The sequence below is a fragment of the Danio rerio genome, chromosome 5 (assembly GCF_052040795.2).
Source record: "Danio rerio strain M-AB ecotype USA chromosome 5, GRCz13ab, whole genome shotgun sequence".
Classification (NCBI taxonomy): domain Eukaryota; kingdom Metazoa; phylum Chordata; class Actinopteri; order Cypriniformes; family Danionidae; genus Danio; species Danio rerio.
Genome location: NC_141025.1, coordinates 11199428 through 11215782, shown reverse-complemented (window position 1 = coordinate 11215782; position 16355 = coordinate 11199428). Strand labels below are relative to the sequence as shown.

The window sequence follows — 16355 nt, the reverse complement described above, 5'->3', positions numbered from 1 at the left end:
GGAACGACTTTACCGGTAAATACAAAAAAGCGCTGTTCACACAGGCGAGGACGTTACGGAAATTTTCCGGAAAAGAGCATTCACACATCCATTCCAAAATACAAAATACTGTCATAATTCTGACATCATTCACCACAAATGATCTTTAAACGGCTGCGCTTGTATTTGTAAACATTTGACTACATTACAACCTCTGTGGATGATCAATATTGTGAACAACTTTCGCAGGATCACTTTTGCATGTCGAGATGTTCATAATATGTGCGTGTGCAGGTGCTCACAGGCTGTTTCACAGGCACACGCAAAGCTTGAAGGTAAACAAACAACGGCTTATAAGCATCTCATCGATGATTATTTACACAGTTGGCATTAACGCCCCATTCACACGGGGCTTCAGCGTCAATGCTTGACTGAAGGCATGTCTGAAGTTGGGTCTGAAGCGATGGTCATAAAAGCGTCAGCCGATGAAATTCAGTCAGCAATAGGCCACTGTCTGAGCTGGTGTATTTGCATACAGCGATCTGATTGGCTGACGCTTCCGTCGGCGCTTGAAAAATTGAGCTAGTCCCAACTTCTGCAGCGAGTAACGCTTCTGAAGCGGCGCCGACTGATCCTTAATGCAGTTCGGCAACGCCTGACGTCACCTATTCAAAGTGAATGGTAAGCGTTGACGCTGATGCCCCGTGTGAATAGGGCGTAAGAAGAACACATAAACAATAATAATAATAATAATAATTCGTTACATTTCTATAGCGCTTTTCTGGGCACTCAAAGCGCTTTACACAATGGGGGGGGGAATCTCTTCATCCACCACCAGTGTGCAGCATCCACCTGGATGACGCGACGGCAGCCATTTTGCGCCAGACCGCACACCACACACCAGCTGATTGGTGAAGAGGAGACAGAGAGATGATATGCCAATCATGATATGGGGAGGGTTAGGAGGCCATGATGGACAGAGGCCAGTGGGCAGATTTGGCCAGGATGCCAGGGTTAAACCCCTACTCTTTTTCGAAGGACATCCTGGGATTTTTAACGACCACAGAGAGTCGGGACCTCGGTTTAACGTCTCATCCGAAAGACGGCGCTCACTGAGCAGTATAGAGTTCCCGTCACTATACTGGGGCATTAGGACCCACACAGACCGCAGGTTGGGCGCCCCCTGCTGGCCTCACTAACACCACTTCCGGCAGCAACCTAGCTTTCCCAAGTGGTCTCCCATCCAGGTACTGACCGGGCGCAGCCCTGCTTAGCTTCAGTGGGCGACCATGTGAGAGTTGCAGAGAGCTAGCTGCCGGCTAATCGTGATTTGACTAACTTCTAGCAGCTAAATGTGTCTGGAAAAATATTCAAAGGCTTTTATTCTCATAAACCGCGCGGACGTTAATAGGCTGACTGTTGTGATTAGCTAAAGCAGACGTCTCACGTCAGCCCATTCTAGACGTGCACGCGCTTATTCCGGCAATCTTCCTTCTGCATTCACACAGCGCAGCATTCCGGCAAAATGCCGGTAATGTGACAACTTCTCTTTCCGGAAAATAGCCAGAACGAATTTACCGGTATTTTCAAAAAGGACCTGTTCACACATACAACCTTTCCGGAAAATTGCCGATAATTTTCCGGAAAGGTCTGTATGTGTGAAAGGGGCTAATGATAAAGCCATTAGAAATAGGAAAATAATATGATGAGCACTTAAAGATACATCATATACCTCAGGATATTCTGGACAAAGTCACAATGGGTGTTACAGTAAATGAATGCCAACTTATTACTATAAACAGAAGCTCACAATGGTTGCCAGTAGGACTGCATGATATTGTAAAAAAAACTTGCGATATATATGAATTAGGGTTGGGTCGATAGACAATGCTGAGTCGGCATCGCGATCCTCCGCCCCGCTGGCATTACAGCAGCAACCCGCTCGCGAAAAATACACATGGCCCCGTTCACACTAATACGTCTTAGTTTTAAAATGTCATTTTAGAACAAAAACGATCCACATCCACACTGGCGTTTCACCTAGCATTTATGAAAAGTCCTCCGTCCACACTATACCACTGAAAACATATCATCACATCACACACACACAGACACAGACACACAAACTCTGTCATGCACTGTTGTGTATGCGCGTGTCTGAGTTCCAGCAGTCAGCGGTGGTTCCTGTTGGTTGTGCACCTTTTTTACCAACCAAGTCTGTCGACGCCATTAAAACGTTTTGCGGAAACAGTGATTGACAGGTGGTAATTTGTGTGTAACTTATCTTTAGTTATTTATGATTTGGTTTTAGGTAAAACAAAGACAATGCGGGTCAGGTATAGTTGAACAGTAGGCTACAAATAATTAATTTGTTATGACTTAATTATTCATAAATAATTAATTCACTACTGCCTATGACGACGATGCCATAATCTATCGTGATGTTTCACATTTGATATTGCACGATGCCAAATTGGTCGACATCACCCAACCCTAATATGAATATAATTTCACAAAATGACATAAGTAGCTGTTTGAAAATAATTAATAATTTTCCATGAACTGGGATGATTTTGTTCTGCAGAAAATATCCCAAAAATTCAAAAACTTAAACAAATTAAAGCACAAATGAAAACAACAGAAAAAAAAGATGAAATGAACAACACTTTATGGTTTTCGGTGGAATCTAACAATATTGAAGTACAGAAATTGAAATATCAAATTTAAAATAACCCATTTTCATTCTATAAACAAAATTAATCTTTGTAAAAGCAGTAAAATTTCCAAATTTCTTGTGCCTAGATTTTTCCAATTTGCTTTAATTCTTACAATCGTAGACCTTAAAAACACATCCAAGTAAAAATTGTTCACAATATTGGATTACGATGACTTTACAATGATAGTGTACTGCTAATTTGATAGTGTACTGCACTATCAACATTCATGTTGTCCCAACATCAACAGCCTGAGGTATCAAGCACATCTGTGCTGCCCATTACATTACAAACCACAGGAGAGGGCAAATTCTTCAGTAGGATAGCGCTCCTTCTCATACTTCAGCCTCCACATCAAAGTTCCTGATAGCAAAGATGGTCAAGGGGCTCCAGGATTGGGCAACCCAGTCACAAGGTAAACATTATTAAGCAAGTCAGGGGTAAAGGCTGATTTATACTTCTGCGTCAAACACCGGCGTATGCTACGGCGCTGACGCATAGCCCATCGCCGTGGCCGTCGCCGTCACTGACGTGCACCTCTCAAAAATTGTAACTACACGTCGCAACAACGCGTAGCGCAAGCTCTGTGATTGGTCGGCTTGCTAGCGCCGACGAGTCTGGGCGGGACCGAGAGCCGCGCGAATGGCGCGAGCGATTGTTTACAAGTGTGGAGTCCCGTGAAGGAGCTCCGGATGGAAAGTTTTGTTCTGTGTTTACCTCATGGTTAAAGTTGTTGCACGTCTGCCGGTTCCTGCCTCAAAATGAGCGAGTTTGAGTCACTTGTACATCCAGGAAGTGTTCAGAATAGCAAAACAGAAGCGAAAAAACTTGACACAGAGGAACATTTACACCTCACTGCCCACTAGCGTTTCGGAAGTGTTAATGCAGACCAACGGAGACAGCGCGCAGAAGTATAAATGCCCAGCCACGCGCGTTGCCTGCGCCGTGAGTTGCGCCGGTCACTTGACGCAGAAGTATAAACCAGGCTTAAGGAGGAAGAGGCATTGTATATGAATTCAAAGAATCTTGATGAACTCTGGGAGTCCTGCAAGAACGCTTTCTTTGCCATTCAGGTGACTTTATTAATCAGTTATATGAGTCATTGCAGAGATGTATGGATGCAGTCCTTCAAGCTCATGGGAGTCATATATTTACTCTTTACATTATTTACTCTTCTTCCACTGCACCATGACTTTATATTCTATACTGTACATTATCTCTGTTAGGTGACAAGACTTTTGTCTTAGCAAAGTCAGACCTTACTGTCCTATTTAAATAATTAATAATTAAGGCATGATCATATTTTATTTTGGTAAAATAAGCATAGTCTAGAGGCCTTTGCCTTTCATATACTTCTGATGCTAAATGATCAACTAGAAGTCAAGTTATTATTTGTTGTTCCTAAAACTTAGATAGGCGACAAGACTTTTGTCAAGTATGTATTGTGCAGCCCTAGTTGGCCATTAATAAATGTGGTGCTCATATAAAAAAACACTTCAAAACAAATTAATAATCAAACATGTCCATCCAGCATGTGCTTACATTGAAAAACAATAAAATGTAGCACATTGGAGAGGAAAAATCCAGTCATAGCTGCGTCCCAAATGGCACACAATACACTATGCACTCATGCACTATGTACTTATGCACATACACCCTCAACAGGATAGTATATGTATGTAGTGTCGTCCCAAATGGCACACTGTTTTTTTACTAAGCGGAAATTCAAACCGTTTCCCTGATGACGTTCGACGGTCGCCAAATCAGTGAAATAAATGACCGTATTATCAAATAATACCTGCCGTGAGTATAACCGCATTCACCATCGGGAGGCGCTATAATCAATCTCGTAGGAGAATTTTGATTTCACCATCCAAAATAAATAAAAGTTATGCAACATGGCATCAGATAGCTCCGCCCCTTCCGCTAAGTAAGCAAACCTGGGGTCGTTGAGTGCATGAAGTGTCCATCATTCCACATCACTTCATTTTACCGGCTGAATGAGTGCATCATCCGGGTAATTAAAGTGCACTTAATATTTTTAGAGTTTTCAGTGTGAATGCACTACTTACACTATTTATACTACAAAATGGCATAGTGCATAAGTATGCGATTTGGGACGCAGCTTGTGAGAATGGCCCCTAAGACTGGACCAAAACAAGGCAACACCACAATTGTTCAGTCGATAAAACTGGTTAAACGGTATAACAATCAAGCATTGATTTATTAATTTGGTTATAATTCACAACAAATTGCCATTTGTTGATGTAAATAAATGTGAAAAGATGAACAAACTCATTCTTTTCAGCTAACCTGCTCAATCAATTTGCAAATTACACTTAACGATTCATTCATGAACTGATCTAATTGCTCCTGTTCGCAATTGCACCATTCCCTGAGTTACATGATCGATTCAGAGCAGGCCTATAGTTAAAAAGTCCCATGAAATTTAAAATAAAGTTTATTTAGATGTTAACATTTAAATCCTGCAGCCTAAGAGTGGTTACTCACTGAAGCCAAGCAAGGCTGAGCCTGGTCAGTACCTGGATGGGAGACCACATGGGAAAACTAGGTTGCTGTTGGAGGTGGTGTTAGTGAGGCCAGCAGGGGGCGCTTAACCTGCAGTCTGTTTGAGTCTTAATGCTGCAGTAAAGTGAAGAGGACACTATACTGTCAGTGAGCGCCATCTTTTGGATGAGGCGTTAAACCGAGGCTTTCTGTGTTCAATAAAATCTCATGGCACTTCTCATAAAGAGTAGGGCTGTAACCCCGGTGTCCTGGCCAAATTTCCCCCATTAGCCCTTAACGATCATGGCCCCCCAATCATCCCTATCCACTGAACTGGCTTTATCACTCTATCCACTCCACCAATAGCTGGTGTGTGGTGAGCGCATTGGTGCCGTTGTCCTGTGGCTGCCATCACAACATCCAAGTGGATGCTGCACACTGGTGGTGTGGAGAGACCCCCCTCATGATTGTGAAGCGCTTTGGGTGTATGGCCAAACACAATAAATGTGCTATACAAATACACATTACATTACATAAACATCTGAAGTGTAGTAAACATTTCAAAGCACTTCACAGGATCTATTGACCTTATTCTAAAATGCAGAAGTGCGCCTGTTTTCGCGATTGTCTTAGAACTTCCGATTCAGTCGCCTATGGGAGAAATGACTAGTAATAATAAACGGCAGAAAACGGTCAAACTACTTGCTTTACAAACAAATGTTTGCATGACTATACAGACCAAGTAGAATAATATAATAAGAAAATATCAATTTGCAACATCAAGCAGCGTAATGAGCAGTTTTTAACGTCAAAAAATGAATGGAAGTGAATGAGACCGGAAGTCTCAAGCCAAAAAGATTCAAATGGCAGCGCCCGCTCGTCGACGGAGAATAAGGTGAATAAAAGAGGTCTTATTTTACTCAATTGAGTTGATTCTGTTTTTTTTTTTTTTTTTTTTTTTTGTGGCAGTGTTGGGGGGTATACTACAACTTACAACATTCTTGTTGGTTTGAAAAATTGTTTACATAATTTACATTAACCCAATACCTTTGTTTGACGCTAAGCTATCCCATGATGCTACATGTCCTGAGATGACTCATAAATGGAAGTGAAATGATGCAACTGACGCGAGTAGGTCATGTGATAATGATAAATTGTGATGCAGTATGTCCGAGTTACATTCATAATACCAACTTTCATACTATTTAGCCAGTACTTTTTTTTTTCGTGTAGTAAACTCAAATTCTACTGTTCTAGTTGTGATTTTGGACGCAGCATTAATCGTCAGTTAACAACTTACAGATTCAGTCCAGTCAGTGTCTGTCAATAATTCATTCACTCATTCAAATGATCTGGTTAAAGCAATTCCCATGATAACAAAGTCAACAATTAAAAAACAATTCTCTCAGAGCGAGTCTCCAGTTAACACTTCAATGATTCAAATGATCCACATTAAGAAAAATTCTCCAGTTAACAATTCATTATTCATACATTCCGGTCAGATTTGAATCTCAAGTTAACAATTCATTGATTTCAAATGATCCATTCAGAACGAGTTGTTTGAGTGTAACTAAAAAACAACTCTTTAATTCAAATGATCTGTTAAGAGCAAGTTTATTCCCAAGATAAGAATTTAAATGATTAAAACAATCCATTCAGAGCAAGTCTCAGGTTAACAATTCAATTATTTAAATGATCCACTTGTTAGTCTCCAGCTAACAATTTATAATTCATATAATCCATATTGGAGTGTCCAATTAATTGATTCCATACAATTGATTTCATATTGGAGTGTTCAATTAATAATTTCTACAATTCCTACAGTATAGTAACAAATTCAGTGATTCAAGCAAACAATCCATTTAGAGCGAGTCTCCAGTTAACAATCCATTATTCATATAAACCAGCCACATTAATTATATGCACATACTGATACAAACAAATACAACCAGAGCAAGATTTGTACACCTCGTTCACCACTGTTCAATACAACATTCAGCTGTTCCACAAATGGCAGCAATGTTGTTTACAAGCACTAGTGATTATAATGTTGATTCAGTTCAGTAAATGATAAAGAAAATATATATGTAGTGTATCCTACATTGAGCTCACTGACAGTTTTATGTAAATGTAACAGACCAAAACGAAAGTACACAACCTCACAAAAGTCTTGTCGCCTATCCAAGTTTTAGAAACAACAAATAATAACTTGACCTCTAGTTGATCATTTGGCATCAGAAGTGGCTTAAATGAAAGGCAAAGGCCTCTAGATTACGCTTATTTTGCCAACATAAAATATAATATACCCTTGATTGTTAATTATTTAATTAGGTCAGTAAGGTCTGACTTTGCTTAGACAAAAGTCTTGTCACTTAACAGAAATAATGTCCAGTATAGAATATAAAGTCATGCTGCAGTGGAAGAAGAATGAATATTGTGTATGACTCCCATGAGCTTGGAGGACTGCATCCACACATCTCTACAATGACTCATCTGGAATGGCAAAGAAATGTTTTTGCAGGACTCCCAGAGATTCTGAGATATTGATTATTTGGATTCATCTTTAATGCCTCCTCCTACATCTTTCCCAAGACATGCACAATAATGTTCATGTATGGTGTCAGGGCTGGCCAATCCTGGAGCCCCTTGACCTTTTTTGCTTTCAAGAACTTTGATGTGGAGGCTGAAGTATGAGAAGGAGCGCTATCCTGCTGTAAAAGTTGCCCTCTCCAGTGGTTTGTAATGTAATGAGCAGCACAAATGTCTTGATACCTCAGGCTGTTGATGTTGCCATCCACTCTGCAAATATTGGGTCCATGCAGGTTTCAAGAGGTCTTCTGCAGTATTTGAGATGATTGGGATGCAGCTCGACAGATGATTTATGAGAAAGATCTAGCTTCTGCCACTTTTCCAAATGATCAACTACAAGTCAAGTTAATATGTGTTCTTACAACTGGGATCAGCGAATTCAAAACAAGTCAAGACTTCTGTCAGGTAGTGTATTAGCAAAGCAGTATGCAGTTCGTAATATCTGCTACATTTCGAAATAAAACTTTGAAGCATTAAAGACCCAGAAAAAAAGCTTAGGAGATTCAAAACGTGTGCCCTAATTATGTCGCAAAGTCAAGTACTAGATTTTGTTCTACTCATTTATACAAGAAAGTTCCAATTAGGCCCATAACAATATCTATATTTGTTGTACGATATATAGCACCAAAATATATTGTGATAAACAATATTATTGTCATTTTAAGACCATTTTAGCCACTCATTATATAATGCCAGAATGACAATATAATATCATCACAATGCAAGTACACTCTTCCAAAGAACACATTATATTTTATTCTTAGGAATATTTCATTTAATTATAGTAATTTTAACTATTTAATAATTAGGCATTGGAATCAGAATGTGAAAACGTATATCCTAAATAAATATTACATTTTAACAAGGTAAAAAATGACAGAGGCTGTGATATCTGCTACCAGATCTACTCTCAGTTGTTAGTCACTTACATGAAAATATACAAAAGTAATTTATAGTAAATACTAGAGTTTTTTTTTTACCACACTGGCATCTCCAGAAAATGTTACACAATCAGCTAAAATGTTGCTAGAATTGGTTTTTATGTATGGGCAATATATAATTGCATCAACAAAAAATGATTGAGGTCATGTCCATGTGTTGTGCAATGAGTCGACATAGTGATTATAGTGACTATAGGCCTGGTTCTAATTAATACATACACTCATTGGCCACTTTATTAGGTATATCTTACGAGTACTGACAAGTTTAAAAATGCCTTAATACTTTGCAGCACTGATTCAATAAGGTTTTACTGCTTACATTATGCACCATATTACCATAATGTTATAATTATGACCATTATTTAAAAAAAAAGATGCAGTGATTATTAGATCATATGAAGTATTACAGCATAAAGAGCACATTAGAATGCAGAAACAATCTCCTCAAGTTTGGTGGCATCATAATCAATTTTGCGGTTTCCCTTTCATTATCTGTGTATTGGGGGTGACTGGGAACTATGAAAGGAATATAAAGGCCACTTTACATACAAATAAAAAGGCAATGACAACAAATAAGGCATGAGAAAATAATACTGAAAAGAATAAGTAAACAGCGACAGAGAAAATGAAAACACAAATAGGCTACTCGTGTTGGCTCTGGCTGCATTATGCATGTGTATTATGAAAAGAGCGGAGCTGGAGTACAGTGGTGAAAAAGCATGCAAATGCGAAATGAACAGAAAAGCTCACAAAACCACTGTTATTTTAGTGTTTTTTTGTTGTTGTTGTTTTAGTTGTTGTTTTAGTTTTTATGACGGTCATATATTATTTATTTGTTATTTTTAGTGTCTGTAGTTTATGTAAATTCAAATGTACTTGTTTTAGAATAAATGTAAATATTTTTATGTTAATTAAGTTAAATTAAATATTAACAATAACACTAATATTAATAATAATAATAATATATAAAATATAATATTGCAATATATCAATATTATCACATTATTATTATTATTACTATTGTAGCGGCTTACCAATGCCGCTATTGTTGGTAGAGTGAGCAAGTTTTTAACGCGTAAAAGACAGAGTTCGTAAGCAAATAGATGCAAATTAAAACATATTTATTGTCCAATCAACTTCCAATCAACAGAATTACTCAATCGCCTTCCTTTATCTAAAAGCACACTTCTCTGTTACCTTCAATTACGAGATGATACAATACGATACGGTCAAAAACTGTGTGCTTCCTACCAACACTGTCTTCCTCCATGCAGTGAAGCCACAGTTATATAGTGTCGTACTGACACCTTGTGGCCACTCGCCAATATACAATGTATGGCTCCTACAACTATTATTATTATTATTATAGCTATTATTTTTATTATTATTATTATTATTATTATTATTATTATTATTATTATTGTTGTTATTTTTATTAGTAGTATTATTATTAGTAGTAGTAGTAGTAGTAGTAATATTATTATATTAATATAATTATATTAAATTAATATTACATTATTATTATTATTAATAATAATAATATTAATAATAATAATATATAATAATATATATATAATAATATATTGTTATTATAGTAATATTGTTATATTAATAATATCATGTAATTATTATTATTATTATTATTATTATTACATTAATATCTTTATATTACATTAATAATATCAGCATTATTATTATAATCATATCTTTATATTATATTAATTATATCACATTATTGTTATATTAGTATTAATATCATTATATTATATCAAAAATATTATATTATTATTATTATTATTATCAGATAACGTTCACAAATTTTTATATATTATTTTAAGTATTTTTTCAGAAAAAAAACTAAATTCATTAATTATTAAAAATTAGACTGAACATTGTCAAGCCTATACCCAATTATTTTTTATTGCAAAATAAATTTTTATTATATTTTTATTTTTGTATTTATGCTTAATTGTATTAGTTTTTTTTACCTATTAATTAATGTTTTTTATTTTATTTTTTATAATTATTAGCAAAGACGGTCCCACTTTCAATTAAGTGTCCTTAACTACTATGTACTTATATCAAAAAATAAATACAATGTACTTACTGTGTTTATAATGTATTTGAGAACACTTGTGGTGCTTTTGAGTTGGGATAGAGGTTGGGTTATGGACACGTTTGGTGGCATGGGTAGGTTTAAGGGTGGGTTAAGGTGTAAGGGATGGTCAACAGTGTATTTACAAATGTAATTACAAAAGTTAATTACAGATGTAATTACATATATGTATTTAATCAAGCATAAGTACACAGTAAATACATTTACACAATAAGTACATTGTAACAAATTATTAATTCCTGTGTAAGTACATATTAGTTAAGGCCACTTAATATAAAGTGGGACCGCAAAGACTATAGAATACACAAGGTGTGTCAATCCTGTAGTTTTTTAATGGGTGTAACATGTTTTAAAAGTGTAACAGTCAATACGGTGAATGAAGCCCCCTACTAGTACAGGAGCCAATCATCGATTGCTATAGACTGACATTTCAACAAAGGAAGGGGCTCAGACCAGACGTGAGCTTTTACGACAGTTTGGTGGTCAGCAAACACACTGGAATCTCAGCGAATACTTGCTTCAGAGACATAAGAAATACAACCACATAAAGCCTGAAATATGTACTTTTAAATTAACCAACTACACTTGAAAACAAAAGTGTTCTGGTTTTGCGCTGTCATTTGAAGCGGATTTGCCATCAAGACCAAGTTCTGAATTACTTCAGAATACCAGCGCAATACAAAGCATTATTCAGAGGATGATAATGTGTAACACGGCCTAAATGAGGTTGGTGTCGTGATCTCGTTTTCTTTCGAGTGCGCATGTGCATTAGCTTTGGTAACCTGAAAAAATTCTACATTTTCTTTGATTCGAACATTCAAAAACAAAACTTATGCTGTGTTCACACCAGACGCGGAATGGCTGATAAATCGCACTATTAGCGCATAAATAGCCACTTGAACATTTGAGTTTAATCGCTTCATTCACACGTCAAACCCCGCTTCAATCATGCGTCAATTCTCAAAAACGCTTCATTCCCGCATCAAATTCACTTCAGAACAGACGTGGATTTGCGTGATGGGCAGGGCTTCTGTCTGCCCGGTGACTCTAGCTTCGTTGCTAAATGGCTAGCATGGATTTTATTAAGAAAATAACAGTGTTTATGTGTTTTATGAAGGCTGAAAAACAGCATCGATACGTTTAGGGTCGTGTCTGAGTACACTAGATCCTTTCAGAGGTGCATCCAGCTCTATGAGCTCATAAACTGCTCCAGAAACTGTCGGTGTCAGCTGGAGAATTTCCCCCGGAACACCAACAACAGGCGTACATCACGATCACAATCACAATCACGACTGTCCGCTTAAGTTCAGATTTTTAATAATAATAATAATAATAATAATACAGTTTATTTATATTGCGCTTTTCTCAAACTCAAAGCGCTATAAACAAATCGCTTTTTAAACTCAAGCAACTTGTGCAAAACGCTCAATTCATATCGCGTCATTCGCACCGCCCCATTTGCGCAATTCCTGCCATTCGGGCCGCGCTATTCACACGTATCATGCTGCCGGATGTCTATTCGCACATTTGCCTTGACTTATAATTCAAATCACTCGTGCTTGACGCGCCTTCCACATCTGTTGTGAACACAGCATTAGGAGACAGTTGTTGTTTAATGTTATTTCCGATTCCAAAAATGAAATGTAATCGTAAGCTTGGTAAACAGCTTTGGAGAATTTGATGTTTCCCTATTTAGACAGAATGCCCAAGCATACTGTACAAGAGGCGTTTCAAAGATGGCGCCAAGTAAAATGACTTGCATTAAAGGGACTTTTTTTATTAGTAGCAAATATACAAACTTAACCCCCTCCATTTACCTTTTTTATTTTATTCCATTCCATTTTAAAGTTTATATCAAGCATCAAGTGTTAGATTTAGTAAGTTAAGTTATTTTAACAACCAAGGCGACACAAGTACAGCAATTAAAAAGCACATTTGATTTTAGAAACACACTTTAATTGGCAAAACAGTTCCAACACAGCCAACTTTCCATTTAATGATTTGAAAATTTACACGAATGTCACAGAAAACATTTTAAGCTTATGTTAATTAGTCTCTCGTATTTTCAGTCCAGCTTATAAAAGCAACAGGTGGCTGTGACACAAGTGCAACAATAAGCTCTCCTGCTAACTCCTGACCATGCACATTTGCATAGAATACCAATTAGGTACTAAAATTAAACTTAACATACGCAGACAGCACAGTATATGCGTTTTCTTGACAGAACTACAGCATTTGGGCTTGGTCATCTATTATAATGACGATTCCATTCGATCCTGTACAGTTCCTGTCTCATTTCAGACTATATCGATAATTAAGCATCCATAATTTACTTGATCTGGCTTGTACGGTGGCAATTAATATCTATAATGAGTTGGTGATTAGAATTGGCCTCTCTAATTAACCTGATAGTCTGGAGGGGATTATCTCCATATGCATTACACCAGCATACTAGTCCTATAGCACTGATTAGAGCTGGATCTAAGCGCGGAGATAAGAAGAATTAGACTAAGAAAATCCCTTAATAAGGCACGAAGCAACAGACTCGTTTTCTCAATTAACAAAATAGCCCCGAAGCCAAAAGGAATAAATTTACACGCTGCCAATTTCCAAGGAGAAAAAAAAGACAGTCACCTCTGCCAGAATGCCTTACAGATCTAATGAATAAGAAGTTATTTTAGTTTTTTCCACAAATTGTTTAACACAACAGTGTAGGAAATTATACCTTTAATTTGCTAGCTAGATATGGTATTATAGTAATGGAAAAATGGCTAAAAAGAAAAGTACTAAGTTATTGAGGTAGTAAAAAAATAAGTAAAAAAAGCTCTAAAATTTGATTTGCTATAGCCCTTTAAAAAGTATTGAGGAGGTTTACATTTTTGTACATAATATTCCTACGATATTACTCTATGTATTTCTAAAGTATTGTGGTAAAGCTGATTTTATATTTGCACATTCATTCAGTTACAAGTTGTGACATGCTCCCTATATTGTTATGGCAATTTAAATATTCGTTCTGAAAACACATGTACATATGACTTTAAAACAACAATAGCACTATTTATTTGACTGTAAACATGTTGTACTTTGATAGTGGTGGCTAACATGATTTCACTATTTATAATTTGCAAATAATTTCTAAAATTATTTTATAAGGAGGAGATCTGAAAGTGTAAATATAAAACCAATCTATATCTCAATAAGTAGTAGTATTGAGGAAGTGTAGCACAAACAATAGATAATTAACAACGTTCAATCACATTGTCCTTTATAAATTAATATTATATATATATTAATATTAATATATTAATATTATATATATATATATATATATATATATATATATATATATATATATATATATTGCAATATTACTGTAGGTAACGTTATAGTACAACAGTAACTGACACTTTTGTAAATTAGACATAAAAGGCAAATAATATGTTTATACTGTAAACAATCATTACAAAAGCCTTCATTTACTTAACAGAGTACTACTACACCACTGCAAAATCATTAGCATCTTCTGAAAGTGAGCTTACAATCTGTTTTGACTCGTAAATTTAAAAAGCAGTTAATACATAACCTACCTCAATAAGTCTTTCAGATTTGAGTCTTCGGCGTGGCGCGGCGGTCGTGGTCACAACGTGGCATGAAATCCGATTCAGAATGACGAACAAAAGACTCGTTGTGGTTGTTTTTCGGCACACAAAAAATTAATAAAAACATACTCTCACCAACGCAGTCAGACACACGAACAAACTGATCTTAAAATCCGGTGATTTTAGTGATTCATAAACATACAGCACGACCGCACCTGGTGAATCGATTCTCGATCGAATGACTCGTATGAGCCGATTTTGTGAATTTGTGAGGAACGTGAATCAAACTCTGACGAACGGTTCTTTAAAGAATAAACAAATAAAGCAAAATTCAAGAACGAATGAATGTCCTGATACTTTAAATAAGCGGTGTGCATATAGGCTACCGAGTGACTAAATTAGTCGGATTCACGAACTGCTAAAGGCTGTTTTAAGTACATCAGACTCACAAACAAATTACTCATTTCGCCGGTTCTTGTAATGAATCAAAACTTGGTGGTCCGAATCAGAATCAAAATCATTGACCAGTTCAATAAAATGAATATACAGCTATAGAAATATGGTTTGAACATTTTATTCCTCAGACAACCAATAATGTACAGTATAAGTAACTTCCAGTTTGAATCAGTGAATGCTTCGTTCAGTAGAGTTAATAAAGAACTGAACTGACTAGCTTTTATGCTGAAATATGAATACAGTTAGCTTATAATACAACATCTACATGTAAAATTGACTACGTATACTAACCAGCCAAAATGATACTCCATGCTTTGACAGGGGTAAAATTTAAAGCTCTCACTTTGCATGTTTTATAATAAAATGTTTTATTTTTTTAAACGTGTAGGCAAAAAAAAAATAGTAAAAATAAATCATGCCACAGTCTTTTAAAATTAGCTGCCGCCTAAGTTGGCGTTTCTGTGTGGAGTTTGCATGTTCTCCCTGCCTTCGCGTGGGTTTCCTCCAGGTGCTCCGGTTTCCCCCAGAGTCCAAAGACATGCAGTACAGGTGAATTGGGTAGGCTAAATTGTCCGTAGTGTATGAATGTGTGTGAATGTGTGTGTGGATGTTTCCCAGAGATGGATTGCGGCTGGAAGGGCATCCGCTGCATAAAAACTTGCTGTATAAGTTGGCGGTTCATTCCGCTGTAGCGACCCGGATTAATAAAGGGGCTAAGCTGACAAGAGAATGAATGAATGAATGAATGAATTAATTAATACCTTGAAATCCTCTTCCTGGATGGATGGATAGACAGATAACAAAACATTTAGCATAACATAACATACCATCCCAATCTGTGAAAATATTCAGAATTTTTTCAATGTTTTTTCAATGACTATTAGATATAATAAACAAAAGACTCATATTGCCGGTTCTCTTAATGCAGTGGTTCTCAAATGGAGGTCGGGACCTCTTGGGGTATCGATAGACAATGAAAGGGAGGGGGGGATGGGGTCGCCTGGTGATTTCCAAAAATCCCATATATTTTATTAAACTGATAGAACTATCATATTTTATCCATAACTTGCAGAATATAAAATATAAAATAGTTTTAACTTATAATATATTTTATACTTAATATTTAAAAGTTACATTAAAAAATCATGCAAATAAAAAAGTCATCCGCCTTTCTTTCTTTTTTTTCCACTGGATTGTGACTCCTGGGGTTATACTAGATTAGCATCACAGCAATAGTGTTACAGCAGATTGATTTTACGGAACAATGTTAAACTTTGACACCTTTGTGGCACTATATATACAGAAATATGATTTGAACATTTTGTTCCCAAAACAACTCAATGTACAATATGCATAACTTTCTAGTTTGAATCAGTGAGCCAAATGTTTAGTTTAATAGAGCTGTTAATGAAGAACTGAACTGACTCTCTTTTATGCTGAAATATGAATA

The 16355-nt window shown here is 36.3% G+C and overlaps 1 long non-coding RNA gene across 1 annotated transcript in view; it reads right to left on the bottom strand.

Annotated features, from left to right (window-relative positions):
- Positions 1 to 14694, bottom strand: part of LOC147843868 (uncharacterized) — a 69337-nt gene extending 54643 nt beyond the window's left edge. Inside the window, exon 1 of the long non-coding RNA XR_015490826.1 lies at positions 14438 to 14694. This is a non-coding gene — a long non-coding RNA (uncharacterized LOC147843868). The remainder of the gene's footprint in view (positions 1 to 14437) is intronic.
- Positions 14695 to 16355: the final 1661 nt, after the last annotated feature.